The sequence below is a fragment of the Sphaeramia orbicularis genome, chromosome 19, assembly GCF_902148855.1.
Source record: "Sphaeramia orbicularis chromosome 19, fSphaOr1.1, whole genome shotgun sequence".
In the NCBI taxonomy this organism is placed as follows: domain Eukaryota; kingdom Metazoa; phylum Chordata; class Actinopteri; order Kurtiformes; family Apogonidae; genus Sphaeramia; species Sphaeramia orbicularis.
In genome coordinates, this window is record NC_043975.1 from 27,482,608 (window position 1) to 27,499,567 (window position 16,960).

Below are 16,960 nucleotides of genomic sequence, written 5' to 3' on the forward strand. Positions count from 1 at the left end.
ACACTAAACAGCAGCAGTCGTCTTCAGTCTGGTTATCTCTCAGGTCGCCATCAGACTGTAAATATCACCTCGGATACTAAAAATATACCAGGTGTTTTGTGTCCAGTGGCTCACCTTATTCTCAATGCTCAAATCTGATATACAGCACATACAGCTCACGAAAAAATTATGAGACCACTGCAATTTTCTGTGATATCAGCATGTCTGCATGTATGACAGCCATTCCATTCCTGTGTCTGTTAAATTCCAACACAATCACATCTTATTCTACTTAAAAAACAGCTGATCCATGTCTTATTTAAGAAGGAGTAAAAAATACTACTACTGTGAACATCACTATATTCCTAAAATAGACAAAAACAGTGGTATTAGTACCGCAAAAGTAACTGGATTCCAAAAAGTAAGTATTGAAAACTACTGGACTTCTGCTCTGACAATGTTCCCAAACTCTGAGGACTGGTTCTTCTATCAGGACAATGCTCCTGGCCTCAGCTAGGTCCATAAAGGTGCGGATGATGGACCACCAGATGAAGACCCTGTCATGGCCAGAACAATCTCCAGACCTGAACCCACTTTGAAAACTTCTAGAGGAACATGGATGGACACAAGCCACAGAACATGTCTGAGCTTCTTGAATTTCTCTGCCAGGAGCTGCATAAAGTCATCTAACAGGAACAGTGGAGAGCCAAGACACGTGTAAGTTGTCACTGAAAATCAGGGTTATTCCACCAAATATTGATGTCTGAACTTTTCCCAAGTTACAACATTAGTATTGTGTTGTTTAGAAATGATTAAGAACTGGTTTCTTTGCATTATATGAAGTCTGAAAACACCTGCATCTTTTGGTTATTTGGGCCATGTGTCGTGTTCTGTAAATACATGCTCTAAATAACAATATTTACCTCCGACAAGGAACGGCAGAGTGCTTTTCTAGTTTTATTTAGAATTTGGGAGAAGTGTTGTCGGTAGCTTGGAAACAAAAAAGTTCATTTCACTCAAACACGTACCTGTAAATGGTAGAATCAGAGAAAGTGATAATTTTGCAGTGGTCTCTTATTTTTTTCCACAGCTGTATATAGGCCTTGATATGTGAAAGGTTTTAAAGGCTAGATGTTAAAATGCTTATATACACTGTTGATTAATGGATTTAAAGTTTTAAGATTTCTCAACATGCCGATCATGTTCTACAACACAAAGAATGCTGACACCTTCACACAACACTGTGAGATGGCTCTGAATGCGGTCACACTCCTGTCTGTTGTAGACAATATCTGTGAAGCCCTGAGTGTTGCCTCGCAGGCACACACCAGCAGCAAAGAACTGCTGATGTCACCTGTTGGTTTCTGAAGTCCCATTATCACGATGGTTTTCCATGATTTGACCATGACCATATTAGTTTTTTGGAGCCGAAAGTGACCATATAGAGCAGGGGTGTCAAACTCATTTTCTTTCAGGGGCCATATTCAGCTCAATTTGATCTCCAGCAGGCCAGAACCAGTAAAATAATAGCATAATAACCTATAAATAATGACAACTCCAAATTTTTGAGTTCAAAAAATAACATTAAATGATGAAATTTTTTCTATCCAAAACAAAAAAAGATGTGAATAACTGGAAAAAACCCTGAAATTTCTGAAGAAAAATAAATGCAATTTTATCAATGTTATGCCTCAACTTATGACTCATACATGTGCATTACAGATCAGATCCACCAAGGCACAAAATAGGCAGAATATTGTTTAAATTGCACTTATTTTTCTTTCGACATTCCAGGTTTTTCATATTTGTTCAGGTTATTGACATTTTATTGTTAAAGGATATCACAATTTAAGGTTCTTTGCAATAAATCAAAGAGAAAAATTGATGTTGTCATTATTTATAGACATAACGTCATATTATTTTTCTCACATTAAACCAAGAAGAAAATTTGGAGTCATTATTTCTAGGTTATTATGATGTTATTTTTGAGTTTGATGCCCTTGAATGTTAATATCTTCCAGGTAATTTTTGCATTTTGCACTTTGTAAATTCATCTCTCGGGCCAGATTGGAACCTTTGGTGGGCCGGTTTTGGCCCCCGGGCCGCATGTTTGGCATCTATGATATAGAGCATTAAAATCCCAACCCTTCTGATGTGCCCTCTGGTGGAACTTAACTTCAGAAAATATATGAGTGGTGGTTGATGGTGAGAGATTTTTTTTTTTATCCTGTTTGACATGTGTCACGAATTTCCCATGTGTTGTCAATTTAAAAGATAGATTTACAAGTCTAGAAAGCTGCAGTTCATGGCAAAGATAATAAAGAAAATCTAGTTTTTAGCTGAACGGACTGCATCTCTTGTCACGTAGGATACACATCATCAACACCAAAACCAATGTCGCCTTGACACATTATACGTTAATCTTTGAAAATGAAAAATCAGTAAAAGAGGTGGAAATCACTGTGGTCTAGTTATATAGAAGCTGCAAAGACAATCATCAGTGACTTTGAACAAATCACGCTGAGAGATAATTACGATAACGATACCTCAACTACTTTTTGGATTAACACTTTCTCACAGTCTGAAATCTCTCCTAGTTTTACCACTAACTGTGACTGTTTTGATTTCTAAAATTATCTTCCAAGTCATATGTGAAAATGATGGCATAATTGAATGTGAAAAACGGCGACACGGTGTTGCAGTGGATAGCACTCGTGCCTCACAGCAAGAAGGTCCTGTGTCGCATGCCTTTGAATGTAATGCAATGTTTTTCTGAAATAAGGTCCCATGGGACACAACAAAAAAGGGGCGGGATTCTATTGAGACAACAGGGTGAATACAGGAGCTCGAGGGGACAGAGATGAGTTACTTCATCAAACACTGCATAATAAAACTAATTTCATAGTCTTGTTGAGTGGAGCTGTCTGTCAGGATAAACATTAATAAACTGTGAGTCCAACTCAACAGGTGAGCAAGCTAATACAGACCTGTCAATCAAAGCCTGACATGGCTGATGTTAAAGCTGAGATTTAATCGAGAGGAAAGATTTAAAGATGAACCATCAGATCACTTACTAGAGGTTTCAAATAAAACAGATGAGATCAGAATGAGTCCTGGTAAGAAAAAAAAATAGATAGATAGATAGATAGATAGATAGATAGATAGATAGATAGATAGATAGATAGATAGATAGATAGATAGATAGATAGATAGATAGATAGATAGATAGATAGATAGATAGACTATTTTTAGAAGAACTGAAGTTCAATGTAGGTCTATGAGAGCCAGGGTGATTTGGAGCCAACCCCACTGGCCGTCAGCTGTTTTACACCTTTAAGATACTTCTGCGTTGGTTTCATTTTGGAGCCAGGCCCTTCTGCTTGGGATAAAGCAGAGAAAAGGAGCTATGTACTCAAAGATGGTGTTTTTATAGTAATGAACACCATATTGGCTGGAGATACACACTGCCAAAATGATGATGTCCAGAAATGTCTGAAGCCCAGCAAAATAACCGCTACACACAGTTTTCATAATGGAAACCTTACATGTTCCACCTTTAATAAAATATAAAAACCGAATTATTGTCTCATTTTAGACGAAAGGGCTCCGTTAACATGGAAACCTGGCCTCGGTACAATTTCCACTCAAAGTCCCAGACAGGTTAGATAACAGTCTTGATTACAAGGCAGTCGCAGACAAACCATTATTCTCAGTCAGATTGTTAAATGGGCAATGTTCTCATCAGATTCTATTTCCTTTTCATCACTTTCTGGACTTTATTGAAGTAAAAAGAAAAAAAAAAAGCAATTTGAAATTGAAGGAAACAAAATCATGTATTATTTGTCAAAAACATGACTGCTTGAAAGTTTTGGGAAGGTTACTTAATGTATGTAATAAATTACCCCCTTTATTTCATTACTTCATCAGTGTCATGTAACATAACTTGCTGTGCTTACACATTTGTCATTATATTTTCAAGTGTTTTTTTTTCTTTTCCTTCAGCAACCCACATCATATCTAAAGGACAGATGAATCATAAAAATCCCATGACATGCAGTGGGCTTGGATGATAATCTGCACAGGCATAAATACAGACATTCATGCAACCAACTTAAACAAACCTAATCCTAGATATTTACAGAAAAGTGCAAGGAGAGCAAAGAAGAAAGAATATGACACTGTGTACTTTGCATTGCAGTACATTTGTGTGTACTTCACTGCAAATAACAACCTGTCCTATAAGTCCTATGGGAGAACATGACAACATGCTATGGTTCCTCCACTTTCTTCCCCATCATAATGCTTGATCTGGGGTCTGTCCAGTGTGTCAGTGACTCACTACCCATGGCCTTGTTCCCTCATGGCCCTGACTGAGCCAGGGCTAACGCGCAAGGACAGGTTGAGTCATGTGGCCGGGGACGCTCCGCTGGCGTGTTGCCTGTCTCTTCACCTCACTGCGGTCGCATGGATGTAGCCTGACAATGGGCGGGCTACGGAGGCGCTGCGAGTGCCTCTTCCTCCGCATGGCACTAGGAGCCAGAGTTCAAGAACGCAGCAGTTGTTGGAGTTCCACAGGCCGGTTGAATATACCCGTGGGTGTCTGGCTGCATTTGTGCAATGATGGAGGGAAACTGGGCATCCCCTACTGTATATTTATAGACTGGTGTTTTAGCTAGTGAAATATTATTTTAATTTAGATAGTTGAATTCTTAAGTTTAATCACATATTAGTCAGTATTAGTATTAGTTAGGATTCTTTTGTGTCACTACATTTTCTTTGTTTCACTGGTCAGTCGTAAATTTCTTAGAATAGGTCACATCTTGGTCACATACTAAACTGACAGATTTATGATCATAGGACTAATACACATGCCCACAGACGATCGTAAACAACTAGAGATTAAGAGGTAAACACTAAATAGGGGGTTTTGCATTGAGTTGAGGAATTACATCGGCTTGACTTTAAAGATGACACCAGTCCATTTTCTGTGATCCAGCCCACCTGTAGCACAAAAGGTTCAGTCCATAGTCTGAAGATCAGTTTACAAGGATTATAAAAGTGACGTGCATTGGAATGTCGGGATCCATTATCCCTGCTCGGGGTGTGGATCCTCAGCTGAGTTATATTTTGTTTGTGATCAGATCAAGTCAACGATAAATTTATAAAAATGAGACGTAAAAGAATCCAGACTTATTCTTGGAGCTGCCAACAAAAGAATACGATAACATTAGCAACAAGATCAAAACCAGGCGCTTTGGTGGTGCAGTGGTTAGCACAGTTACAACAAGATGGTCCTGGTTTTGCAGAGAGGCCACCGCCTCTCTGCATGGTTTAAAGGCATGAACTGGTGACATGGCCATTGGTAGCTAGCAGAGGTGGGTAATCCCAGGGTCATATTGGTTCCAAACTGTTCACTGAACCTGTCCATTTTGACGAGCACAACTCCTCATCCAGGTAGATGGGATGATTAGTGGAATCTCCTGTGGTAAGTGAACAGGTTGGAACCAATACATGGCAGGACTTTGACTTGATGAACCTGGGATTACCCGCCTCTGGACAGCTGGGATAAGGTCCAGCACCTCTCGACAACTAAGTGGTTCAAAAAGTGGTTGGTTGGTTGGTTGGTTGGTTGGTCAAAGAGTGAATGATTGGTTGGTTGGTTGGTTGGTTGGTCAAAAAGTGAATGATTGGTTGGTTGGTTGATTGGTTGGTTGGTTGGCCGGTCAGTCAGTCGGTCAGTCAAAACCCTAAAATCATGCTAATGTTAAATATCCCCAACTTCCCAAAAATGGTCTTTCAGATGAAGTTGAGTAAAGTAGGAGTGTCATAGTAAAATGTTCTTCCAACAGAAAACAGCATCTGTCTTAGCAATTTTTTTTTTTATCAGCATAGCATACAGTATGCAGGGCCTTGCTCATGTTTTCACCCAATGTGGGGCAAATTTTCAGCAAAAAAGGGTCACCTTATGCTCACTTGGGTTATTGGTTGCCTTTCTTCTGCTTCTCTACTGTAGAAACACTGTCCAACGCCAGCTACCATTAGCTTGAAGATGGAGTCGGCTAACAGTAATGACTCCCAGCACAATAGAGAAACCACAGAAAATCCACAAAATCCCACATATGTACATTATATATTTAGCTTTAAAAAATACAGAATAATAACTGAAAAAGTGGAAGTGCATGAACTCACCAACTTTGATGTGAAACCCTAGTTGGGTTTGCTGGAATGGCAGGGTTGTTAATTTTTCCTGGTGATATCTCTGCATTATCACTTTCTCTCCAGCACTATTTTGCAAATGCACTGTCACAGCATTCAGTCTCACCCAAACCCAGCCAAACAACCCAGATAAGTTTTAGCCCAATTCCACAAAGATGATGAAGAATGAGAAAGTGTCATGTCATCGGTCACATGGTTTCAGCATAAACACACCTGTTCTGAAAAGCTAAAGTCTGCAACAGCAAGCAAAATAAAGACAAAGGAGGTTCCCAAAGTGGTCAAAGATTAATGTGTTCAGAATTGTTCAGTGTTGGGTTGGAAAAAAAAAAAAAATCCTAAATTTCATCTTTTGAAACGGGACTAAATGATTGAAACAAAATGGAATGGAATATACTGTACCACCACTACAAACCTGACAAGAGACGCCTGTCAAATAAGTTCACTGCCCAAGCAACGAGGACATTAAAAAGACATTCAACAAAGAAGAATATAATGCACATCAATATACTGTACATCACTTTTTCTTAATGGGTTTACTATCTGTTATTTACAATATTAGGACACTAAACAGATATAATCTTATCATTAAGGAAGCAAAAGTAATGTGTTATGTTGTGTAAATGAGAGGTGGGAATGGGATTTAATACGTTTTCTTCTTCCCACTCTTTTTTGAGCAATACATGTTGAATTTATTTTGTTATTACAAGTGTAGATGGCATTTGCTATATTGTCTTGATCACCTCTATTTATTAATTTATTTGCTCTGCTATTAGATCCTTGTACACATAAAAGTTTTGGTTTTTCTTCTGCTTGAAACAAATCAATAATAAAATAGTAAACTAGAAGCACTCAGAGAGTGCAGACCTCCGCCAAGGCAGATCAGTGCCCCACATTTGGATGAAAATTTCAGGAAATGTTGATACTGGCACAAGGAAGAAATGATTAAATTTTGGTGGTGACTGGGGGTTGGGGGGGGGGGGGGGGGCACTGATCTGCCTTGGCGGAGGTTTGCGCTGTCTTTTCTAGACAAGCACTTGTAGAGTGCAGACCAGTGCCCCCACCCCCCACCCCCAGTCACCACCAAAATTTAATCATTTCTTCCTTGTGCCAGTATCAACATTTCCTGAAATTTTCATCCAAATCCATCCATAACTTTTTGAGTTATCTTGCACACAGACAGACAGACAAACAGACAAACCAGTGCCGACAAAAACATAACCTCCTTGGTGGAGGTAATAAAAATATAGAAGAACAGTGAAGGAACTGTTGCAGAACAACAGTTGACAGGATCATGTTAACGTCCACTCAGAGTGAGACTTAAAGGAGGAGAAACCAGAAAAAAGTAAGAAATCCACTAAAAGGCAATACAAGTATTTTACACTTTCAAACACATGGTACCAAAGCACAAAAGCTGTAACACAAACACATGTATATGAAAGGTTGTAGTAAATTCTGGTACATTAAGCTCAAAGGTTTGTCAGTTCAGGGTCTTTACTGCTCTGTGTGTGCAAAAAGCTTTAACATTAATAGAAACTCATTTGGTATTAACCCTTTAACCCCTAATGTGTCTGTGGTGAGCGTTCTGAATGTATGATTTATTTTAAATATTCATAAAAATTCAACCATTTGCTTAATAAGAAACATTACAAAACATGTTGATAGAATAGACATTGTTCTTTCCATAGACATCCCAGCATGCTCAGTGCAACCCCCACCGCTCGTGTAATTGGGGGTAAAACACAGGGCAGTGAGTGAGACCGACTCGATACAAAAATAGACAGTGGGCTTTCTTTTTTTTATTCCATTTTCCTTGTGGTTTTTTGTTTTTACTAGGGCTGTCAAAATTAACGCATTAACATGGGTTAACCCATCATCATGATTAATTTGATTAAAAATTTTAACGCAGTTAACCCATATGCAGCAGAGAATGACTCTGAACGTCTCTGCCAACACATCTGGGGCAGTTTGTCCAAGTAGAGTTAACGTCACACATGAACAAATGGTCAGTTGATCCAGTAGTGACAGGCAGCAGAACCAACCCATAAAGATGGAAGACACTAAACAGCACGTTGGCCCTCTGGATGGAAATATGAGGACAAAAAAACACAAGACAGAACAGTTGTTTCAAGTTGTTTTGTGTTTTTCATTGCGTTTTCTGTTTAAGAAACATGTTAAATGCATATATATTCCATTCTTTCTTGAGTCTGTTTGATCATGCAAAATGAAATGCAATTAATGTAGATTAAAAATTAATAATATTTAATCATGATTAATTGAAATTAAAGCCCTTATGAAAAAGCCCTTATGCCCTAAATTAAGCCCTTATGAAAAAGAAACATCTAAAAAACGTGACGTCGCCCGGTACGGCGCAGCCGGGGCCCCACCCTGGAGCCAGGCCTGGGGTTGGGGCTCGTATGCGAGCGCCTGGTGGTCGGGCCTATGCCCACGGGGTCCGGCCGGGCCCAGCCCGAAAGAGCGACGTGGGCCCACCCTCCGACGGACTCACCACCCATCGAGGGAATCATAGGGGCCGGGTGCAGTGTGGATTGGGTGACAGTCGAAGGCAGGGAGCCCGACAACCCGATCCCCGGACACGGAGTCTAGCTCTTGGGACATGGAATGTCACTTCGCTGGGGGGGAAGGAGCCAGAGCTTGTGAGGGAGGTTGAGAGATACCGTCTAGATATAGTCGGGCTCACCTCCACACATAGCTTGGGCTCTGGAACCCAACCCCTCGAAAGGGGCTGGACTCTCCACTTCTCTGGCGTTGCCCGCGGTGAGAGGCGGCGGGCTGGTGTGGGCTTACTCATAGCCCCTCAGCTCAGCCGCCATGTGTTGGAGTTCACCCCGGTGAACGAGAGGGTCGCGTCCCTACGCCTTCGGGTTGGGGACAGGTGCCTCACTGTTGTTTCGGCCTACGGGCCGAGCAGCAGTGCAGAGTACCCGGCCTTCTTGGAGTCTCTGGGAGGGGTGCTGGATGGTGCTCCGACTGGGGACTCCATTGTTCTCCTGGGCGACTTCAATGCCCACGTGGGCAACGACAGTGAGACCTGGAGGGGGGTGATGGGGAGGAACGGCCTCCCTGATCTGAACCCGAGTGGTGTTCTGTTACTGGACTTCTGTGCTAGTCACAGTTTGTCCATAACAAACACCATGTTCCAACACAGGGATGTCCATAAGTGCACTTGGCACCAGGACACCCTAGGCCGGAGGTCGATGATCGACTTCATTGTCGTATCATCAGACCTCCGGCCGCGTGTTTTGGACACTCGGGTGAAGAGAGGGGCAGAGCTGTCAACCGATCACCACCTGGTGGTGAGTTGGATCCGCTGGCGAAGGAGGAAACCGGACCGACTCGGCAGGCCCAAACGTGTTGTGAGGGTCTGTTGGGAACGTCTGGCGGAACCCGATGTCAGTGTGGTCTTCAACTCCCACCTCCGGGAGAGCTTCTCCCAGATCCCGGGGGAGGTTGGGGACATTGAGTCCGAGTGGACCATGTTCTCCACCTCCATTGTCGAAGCGGCTGCTCGGAGCTGTGGTCGCAAGGTCTCCGGTGCCTGTCGTGGCGGCAATCCCCGAACCCGGTGGTGGACCCCGGAAGTAAGGGATGCCGTCAAGCTGAAGAAGGAGTCTTATCGGGCCTTGTTGGCCCGTGGGACTCCCGAGGCAGCTGATGGGTACCGGAAGGCCAAGCGTGCTGCAGCCCAGGCGGTTGTGGAGGCAAAAACTCGGGTCTGGGTGGAGTTTGGGGAGGCCATGGAGGAGGACTATCGGTCGGCCTCGAGGAAATTCTGGCAAACCATCCGGCGCCTCAGGAGGGGAAAGCAGTGCGCCACCAACACTGTTTACAGTGGAAGTGGGGAGCTGCTGACCTCGACTGGGGATGTTGTCGGGCGGTGGAAGGAATACTTCGAGGATCTCCTCAATCCCACTGCCACGTCTTCCATAGAAGAAGTAGAGGCTGAGGTCTCAGAGGTGGACTCGTCCATCACCCAAGCTGAAGTCACCGAGGTGGTTGGCAAGCTCCTCGGTGGCAGGGCACCGGGGGTGGATGAGATTCGCCCTGAGTACCTTAAGTCTCTGGATGTGCAGGGACTGTCTTGGTTGACACGTCTCTGTAACATTGCGTGGCGGTCGGGGACAGTACCTCTGGATTGGCAGACCGGGGTGGTGGTTCCCCTTTTTAAGAAAGGGGACCGGAGGATGTGCTCCAACTATAGGGGGATCACACTCCTCAGCCTCCCGGGGAAAGTCTATTCCAGGGTACTGGAGAGGAGGATCCGACCGATAGTCGAACCTCGGATCCAGGAGGAACAATGCGGTTTTCGTCCTGGTCGTGGAACGCTGGACCAGCTCTATACTCTCCATCGGGTGCTCGAGGGTTCATGGGAGTTCGCCCAACCAGTCCACATGTGTTTTGTGGATCTGGAGAAGGCGTTCGACCGTGTCCCTCGTGGTATCTTGTGGGGGGTGCTTCGGGAGTATGGGGTCCGGGGCCCTTTGCTAAGGGCAGTCCGGTCCTTGTATGACCGAAGCAGGAGCCTGGTTCGCATTGCCGGCAGTAAGTCAGACCTGTTCCAGGTGCATGTTGGACTCCGGCAGGGCTGCCCTTTGTCACCGGTTCTGTTCATAATTTTTATGGACAGAATTTCTAGGCGCAGCCAAGGGCCGGAGGGGGTCCGGTTTGGGGACCACAGGATTTCATCTCTGCTTTTTGCAGATGATGTTGTCCTGTTGGCCTCATCGAACCTGGACCTTCAACGTGCACTGGGGCGGTTTGCAGCCGAGTGTGAAGCGAGCGGGATGAGGATCAGCACCTCCAAATCCGAGGCCATGGTTCTCGACCGGAAAAAGGTGGTTTGCCCTCTCCGGGTCGGTGGGGAGTCTTTGCCCCAAGTGGAGGAGTTTAAGTATCTCGGGGTCTTGTTCACGAGTGAGGGAAGGATGGAGCGTGAGATTGACAGACGGATTGGTGCAGCGTCTGCAGTGATGCAGTCGCTGTACCGGTCGGTTGTGGTAAAGAAGGAGCTGAGCCGAGAGGCGAAGCTCTCGATTTACCGGTCAATCTACGTTCCTACCCTCACCTATGGTCATGAGCTTTGGGTCATGACCGAAAGGACAAGATCCCGGATACAAGCGGTCGAAATGAGTTTCCTCCGTCGGGTGGCTGGGCGCACCCTTAGGGATAGGGTGAGGAGCTCAGTCACCAGGGAGGAGCTCGGAGTAGAGCCGCTGCTCCTCCGCGTCGAGAGGGGCCAGCTGAGGTGGCTCGGGCATCTGTTTCGGATGCCTCCTGGACGCCTCCCTGGGGAGGTGTTCCGGGCATGTCCCACCGGGAGGAGACCTCGGGGAAGACCCAGGACACGTTGGAGAGACTATGTCTCTCGGCTGGCCTGGGAACGCCTCGGGATCCCCCCGGAAGAGCTGGAGGAGGTGTCTGGGGAGAGGGAAGTCTGGGCATCCCTGCTTAGACTGTTACCCCCGCGACCCGGCCCCGGATAAGCGGAAGAGAATGGATGGATGGATAATTGAAATTAATCCATAGCAACCCTGTGACTAATATGATTAAAAACTTTAATCGTTTGACAACACTAGTTTTTACTGTTGTTTGCAGTGTTGTGGTGATTTTCCGTAATTTTTTTTGTGTGTGTTTTTACACAGTTTTGACTGTGGAACTGCTTTTTGAAGTTCAGCCACGTGTTAAAAAGCAGCTGGACTGATTTAGAAAAAAGAGCCCCAAACAAAAACTACTGGGCCAAAATTCAAATACTTGTTGTTCAGTGTGCTCCAGTTCACAGTTCATGTTCAACATCCTAAATCTCTTATTGATGTACATTCTGAGTGCCTTATTTTGTGAAAACCTGTCAAACTTCAAATCCTCTTTTTGTCTTTTTCTGTTATTCCACCCTGTTTTAAGCTAAAACACACATTAAAGCAAAACCACAAGAAACACAAGCACAATACTTACAGCAGCTTTTATGACACTGAAACAGACAAATTCACAGCAGCACATTTACCTGGGATAGCGTCTAAGGAGTTAAAGGGTTAATTCTTACAAGAGTAACAAAATTATGTGCAATCCAACATCGTAGCCACAGATGGGAAAAATCACGACAGATGTTTGTGATGTTCATGAACTTCACTTTTGGAGTCTTAGGCTATGTTCAGACAGCAGGTCTTAATGTGTAATTCAGATTTTTTTTGGGGTGAAATCCAATTTTTTCGCGTGCTCGTTTATATTATACATTAAATGTGACTTCTATCAGTTTTGAGTATGAACTGAACACGACCCTGAAGTGACCCACATGAGCAAAAGAGGTCCTGATGTAATATGTGACCCCGCAGGCACGTACTGTGTTTATGGAAGGGTCAAAACACAGTAATGTCCCATCAGAGAGCGAACTTTAATCGACTGCCATTCCAACATTTATTTCAATATGAAATACCTCCTTGTTTTGGATAATCCCTTATGGTCCAACTAAAGCAAAAATGAATTTAAAAGTAAAAATGTGGGTCATGTAGCAACACTAATCTGTCAAATTGTCTCTAAAATGTCCCATCAGAGAGATCTCGAATGCCGTGTTTTGACCCGTTTCTTAATACACGTTGTCTGTTCTTTCGTTCTCGTGAAACATCATCAGTAATCAGCAAGGTCGCATAAACCAAGAACGCATAGAACACCTGGATGTTGTTCTTGTCAGCTAGCTTAAACCAAGGATGCACTGGTTGGTGACTCGTGTGGACTTGGCTGGGAAATAATTCCCAAAATGCAGTTTGTGCCGGCCTGGCCGTGAGCCCACTGGCTTGGCCAGGACCTGGGGGGGTGTGCCCGGCTGAACCAACGAAATGTTTTACAGTTTTGATGTATGTATAAATGAGATGTAAATACTAGTATAAATGTATTGAAATCAAATCGAGTGACATTGTGGTGATTTGAGGGAAATACATTAAGGAGCAGATAATGTAAATCAGTGTTTTTCAACCTTGGGGTTGAGGCCCCGCGTGGGGTCGCCTGGAATTCAAATGGGGTCGCCTGAAATTTCTAGTAATTGATCAAAAATGTAAAAAAAACAAAACAAAACTTACTAATAAAATTTACATTATATAGCCTAAATGTCGTCTAAAATTAATGTTTATTTGCAACATAGTATAGCAAGCTATTGCATGATCAAAAACAAATTAATTTTAGCAACAAAAAAAAAAGTCTCTGTTTTGAATGTCTGGGGTCACCAGAAATTTGTGATGTTAAAATGGGGCTGCGAACCACTGGTTTAACCCCTTCATTCAGATGTGTACACTGGTTTAAGATGTTTGTGACACAAGATTTGATCAGTTTGAAAAAGAACAGACCGTACCAAACAACTTAAAAGGGGGATTGGGAGCAGTTAATGCAGTGTTTTTCAGCCTTGGGGTCCGGACCCCTCGTGGGGTCGCCTGAAATTTCTAAAAATTGATCCAAAAAAAAATGTTAATTAAAACTTTCTAATAAAAATTTACACTATATAGTCTAAATGTTGTCTAAAATTAATGTTTATTTGCAACATAGTATAGCAAACTATGACATGATCAAAAACAAATTACATTTAGCCCAAAAAAATGTCTCTGTTTTGAATGTCTGGGGTCACCAGAAATTAGTAACGTTAAAATAGGGTCACGAGCCAAAAAAAGGTTGGGAACCACTGGTGTAAATACAGCAGAGACAGAGAGACCAGTTCACAAGTATGCAATTGTTTCAATCACAGATAGTCTTGTGTTCATAGGAAGTCCGTTATCTGAGACCGTTCTTACAAAGACCGTACATGCCGAGTTCAGAAGACCATACTCTGCGTTCTTGGTATTGAGAAAAGCCCAATATGTTTCTCCCGGCGCTCCTCCTCCTGGGACGCAAAATTATGATGTTTGTCGCATTTCAATGACGTAAAAGTTGGATAAATGCAACCTGACCTGACTGAAGTCGCATTGTAAAATACCAGATATGTATCAGATTTAGGACCACATATGAAAGTGGCCTGGGTCAGATTTGAAAAAATCAGATTTGTGCTGTTCAAACTCACTTTAACAGATCGGATACAGGTCACAGACTACGTTCAGACAGCAGGTCTTAATGCACAATTCAGATTTTTTGGTGAAATCCAATTTTTCTGTGTGCTCGTTCATATTACACATTATACACGACTTCTATCAGTATTGAGTATGAACTGACTGTGACCCTGAAGTGACTCGCATGTGCAAAAGGGGTCCTGATGCAATACGTGACAACGCCTTACAAAACATCAGATAGGTATCAGATTGAGGACCACATATGAAAGTGGCCTGGTTCAGATTTGTGCTGTTCAAACTCTCTTTAACAGATCGGAAACAGGTCACATATGTGCAAAAAAAATCAGATTTGGGCCACATTTGCCTGCAGTCTGAACGTAGCCTCTGACTGTGAAGCAGAAGAAAACTTTGGACCAATCTGGTATTTCCTCCTAGAAGAGCATCCTAACCTGCTGGCTTCTTTCTTAATTAATTCCCTTCTTGGTAAATTACCCCCACTGCCTAAATCAAACAAGTGATTCAGGAACGGAGGTGTGTTGAATCAAATTTAGATAGTGGTCACATAATTACTAAACTCATAAATAACCATAGTCTTTGCGTAATGGACTAGATCAACTGAATAAAGATGCATGACACATGTTCCAAGCCTGTCTGGACTGTGAAATGTAGTATAGATGTGTAGATATAGATTATATTTACACGTGAAAATAAAGACCAACAGCAATCAATTTGTCACTTTTACCCAGAAAAAAAAAAATTAAGCCCTTATTAAACCAACAAGGATAAAACTAAGACTCACATTTGCATTAAACACGTATATTTACTTTGCAAAGTAAATTACTTCCTGCCACATATTTACATTTGTGAATGCTAAATAAAACTAAATGGCTGAGAGTGACTTGTATTAATTGATAAGTTTCTACAAAGCCACGGCTGAAAAGCTTTACACGACCCTCAGTGAATACAGAACAATAGCCCTTCAGGATGACACACGCATAAAAAAAAAAAAAAAAAAGAGTCTGGAGTGAGCAATTCTGACTCAAAATAACTTCAACTAATGCAAGTTATTGAAAATTCACTAAGGCTGTCAATTACCCCAAGTAGTAATCGAGTTTGATGCAAAGCTATTTATTTTGTGTGCCTTTGAACAAGCTGTTTTACCTCCCTGATGGCAGCAGGCGGGGGAATGATGAAAAACCACTCAGACAGGAGATTCCAAAATGTCGACATACTGCGGCGCCGTAGGCCAACTCTCTGAACATGATGGTGAGATTATAGAAGTCTTTACCCCCTGCCATCAGAAAATTATTTGCTTTGCTCCCGGAGAGGACCCACAACACACAATAAAGCAGCGGGTTGTGCCTGCATCCATTCGCTGTTATAAAGTGTAACAAGGCAACTTAAGACTTTCACCTTTTAGCTCGGCACCTTCGGAATTAAAGCCAATTTATATTCAGACTGAGACTTCACCACCCTGCTCTGCCTGGAGCATTCACACTTGCTGGTACAGATATAGTCTTCGTTCCACAGTCTGCATCTGGCCTCTGTCTGTGTCTGAGAAAGAGTCTAAGAAAAGGCACATTTGGAAATCTTTGCTGAACAGCTGGTTGTTCAGGAAAGCATGTAACCCCTTGGATCAGAGCGGAGCCACATTTAAAAGAGGTTATCCAAGAATAGGGCGACTATGTTCCTCATGACGAACGACCCCGGATTCATTGTTTTACAGTGTATAATCCAGGCAAGTGTATGTACTGTACGCAGGATTACACTGTGTTTGGGATTTTGTGTGTCGCGTATTTGTGTCTGGAAAGTGCATCCATGCAGCTTTGGTTGACTGCCTCCCACCCACTGCAGCCCCAGTCACTTTGCATTAATTCTGCAGTGGCTTGATAAAAACAAAGAGCGGACCAATAGGGGCTGCAGACGGAGCCAAGTGAACCACGCAGACCACTGGGGCCTCGGTGCCAAGATGATGTCAACACGCATCTATACTGGCCGGGATTTTAGCGTCTACACTCTAATGTGGTGAGCAAAGACATCACAACTGACCATTAATATGTCAACATCTTCTATCCTTTCCACAAAACTTATTTTATTAATGTGGATTTAACCCATAAAGACCCAGCGCTTCTTCTGTGGCACTTTTCAGATGAATTTTTCCATCTATTTAATCATTCTTAATTGATTTATCACCATTTATTATAATATTATCCTCTGTATTTTGTGTTTTTTCAGTATAAATCATGTATTTTCCTATAGTTAATTATCTTATCTCGATTTTTGACGGAATGAATATAAAGATAGCTTTGCAGCGCCTGGAGGGTTCAAATTGAAACTTTTGGAACTATTAGGGTCCCCAAATAAATGTACCAAAGGCTAACAAAAAAAAAAAGGGTTAAGCAAAATATGACCCCTTTACGTGATTTACCACCATTTGTTATAGTATTATCCTCTGTATTTTGCATTTTTTCAGTGAAAATCATGTATTTTCCTATATTTAATTTACTGATCATGTAGATGTTCATAAAAGCTCAGACTAAAGATGTGTTTTATTATATCAGAAACATAGAAAACTGAAGCAAAAGTGACTTTTTCATTAAAATAAATCATTAATTGAACATAAAATAAGTGTCTCCATCCACTGTCACTGATCCAACAATGTTGTAGAAGATGACTGTGTTTCCACGGTAACTACGGAGCCTCAGAACATCCAAATAGGTAATATC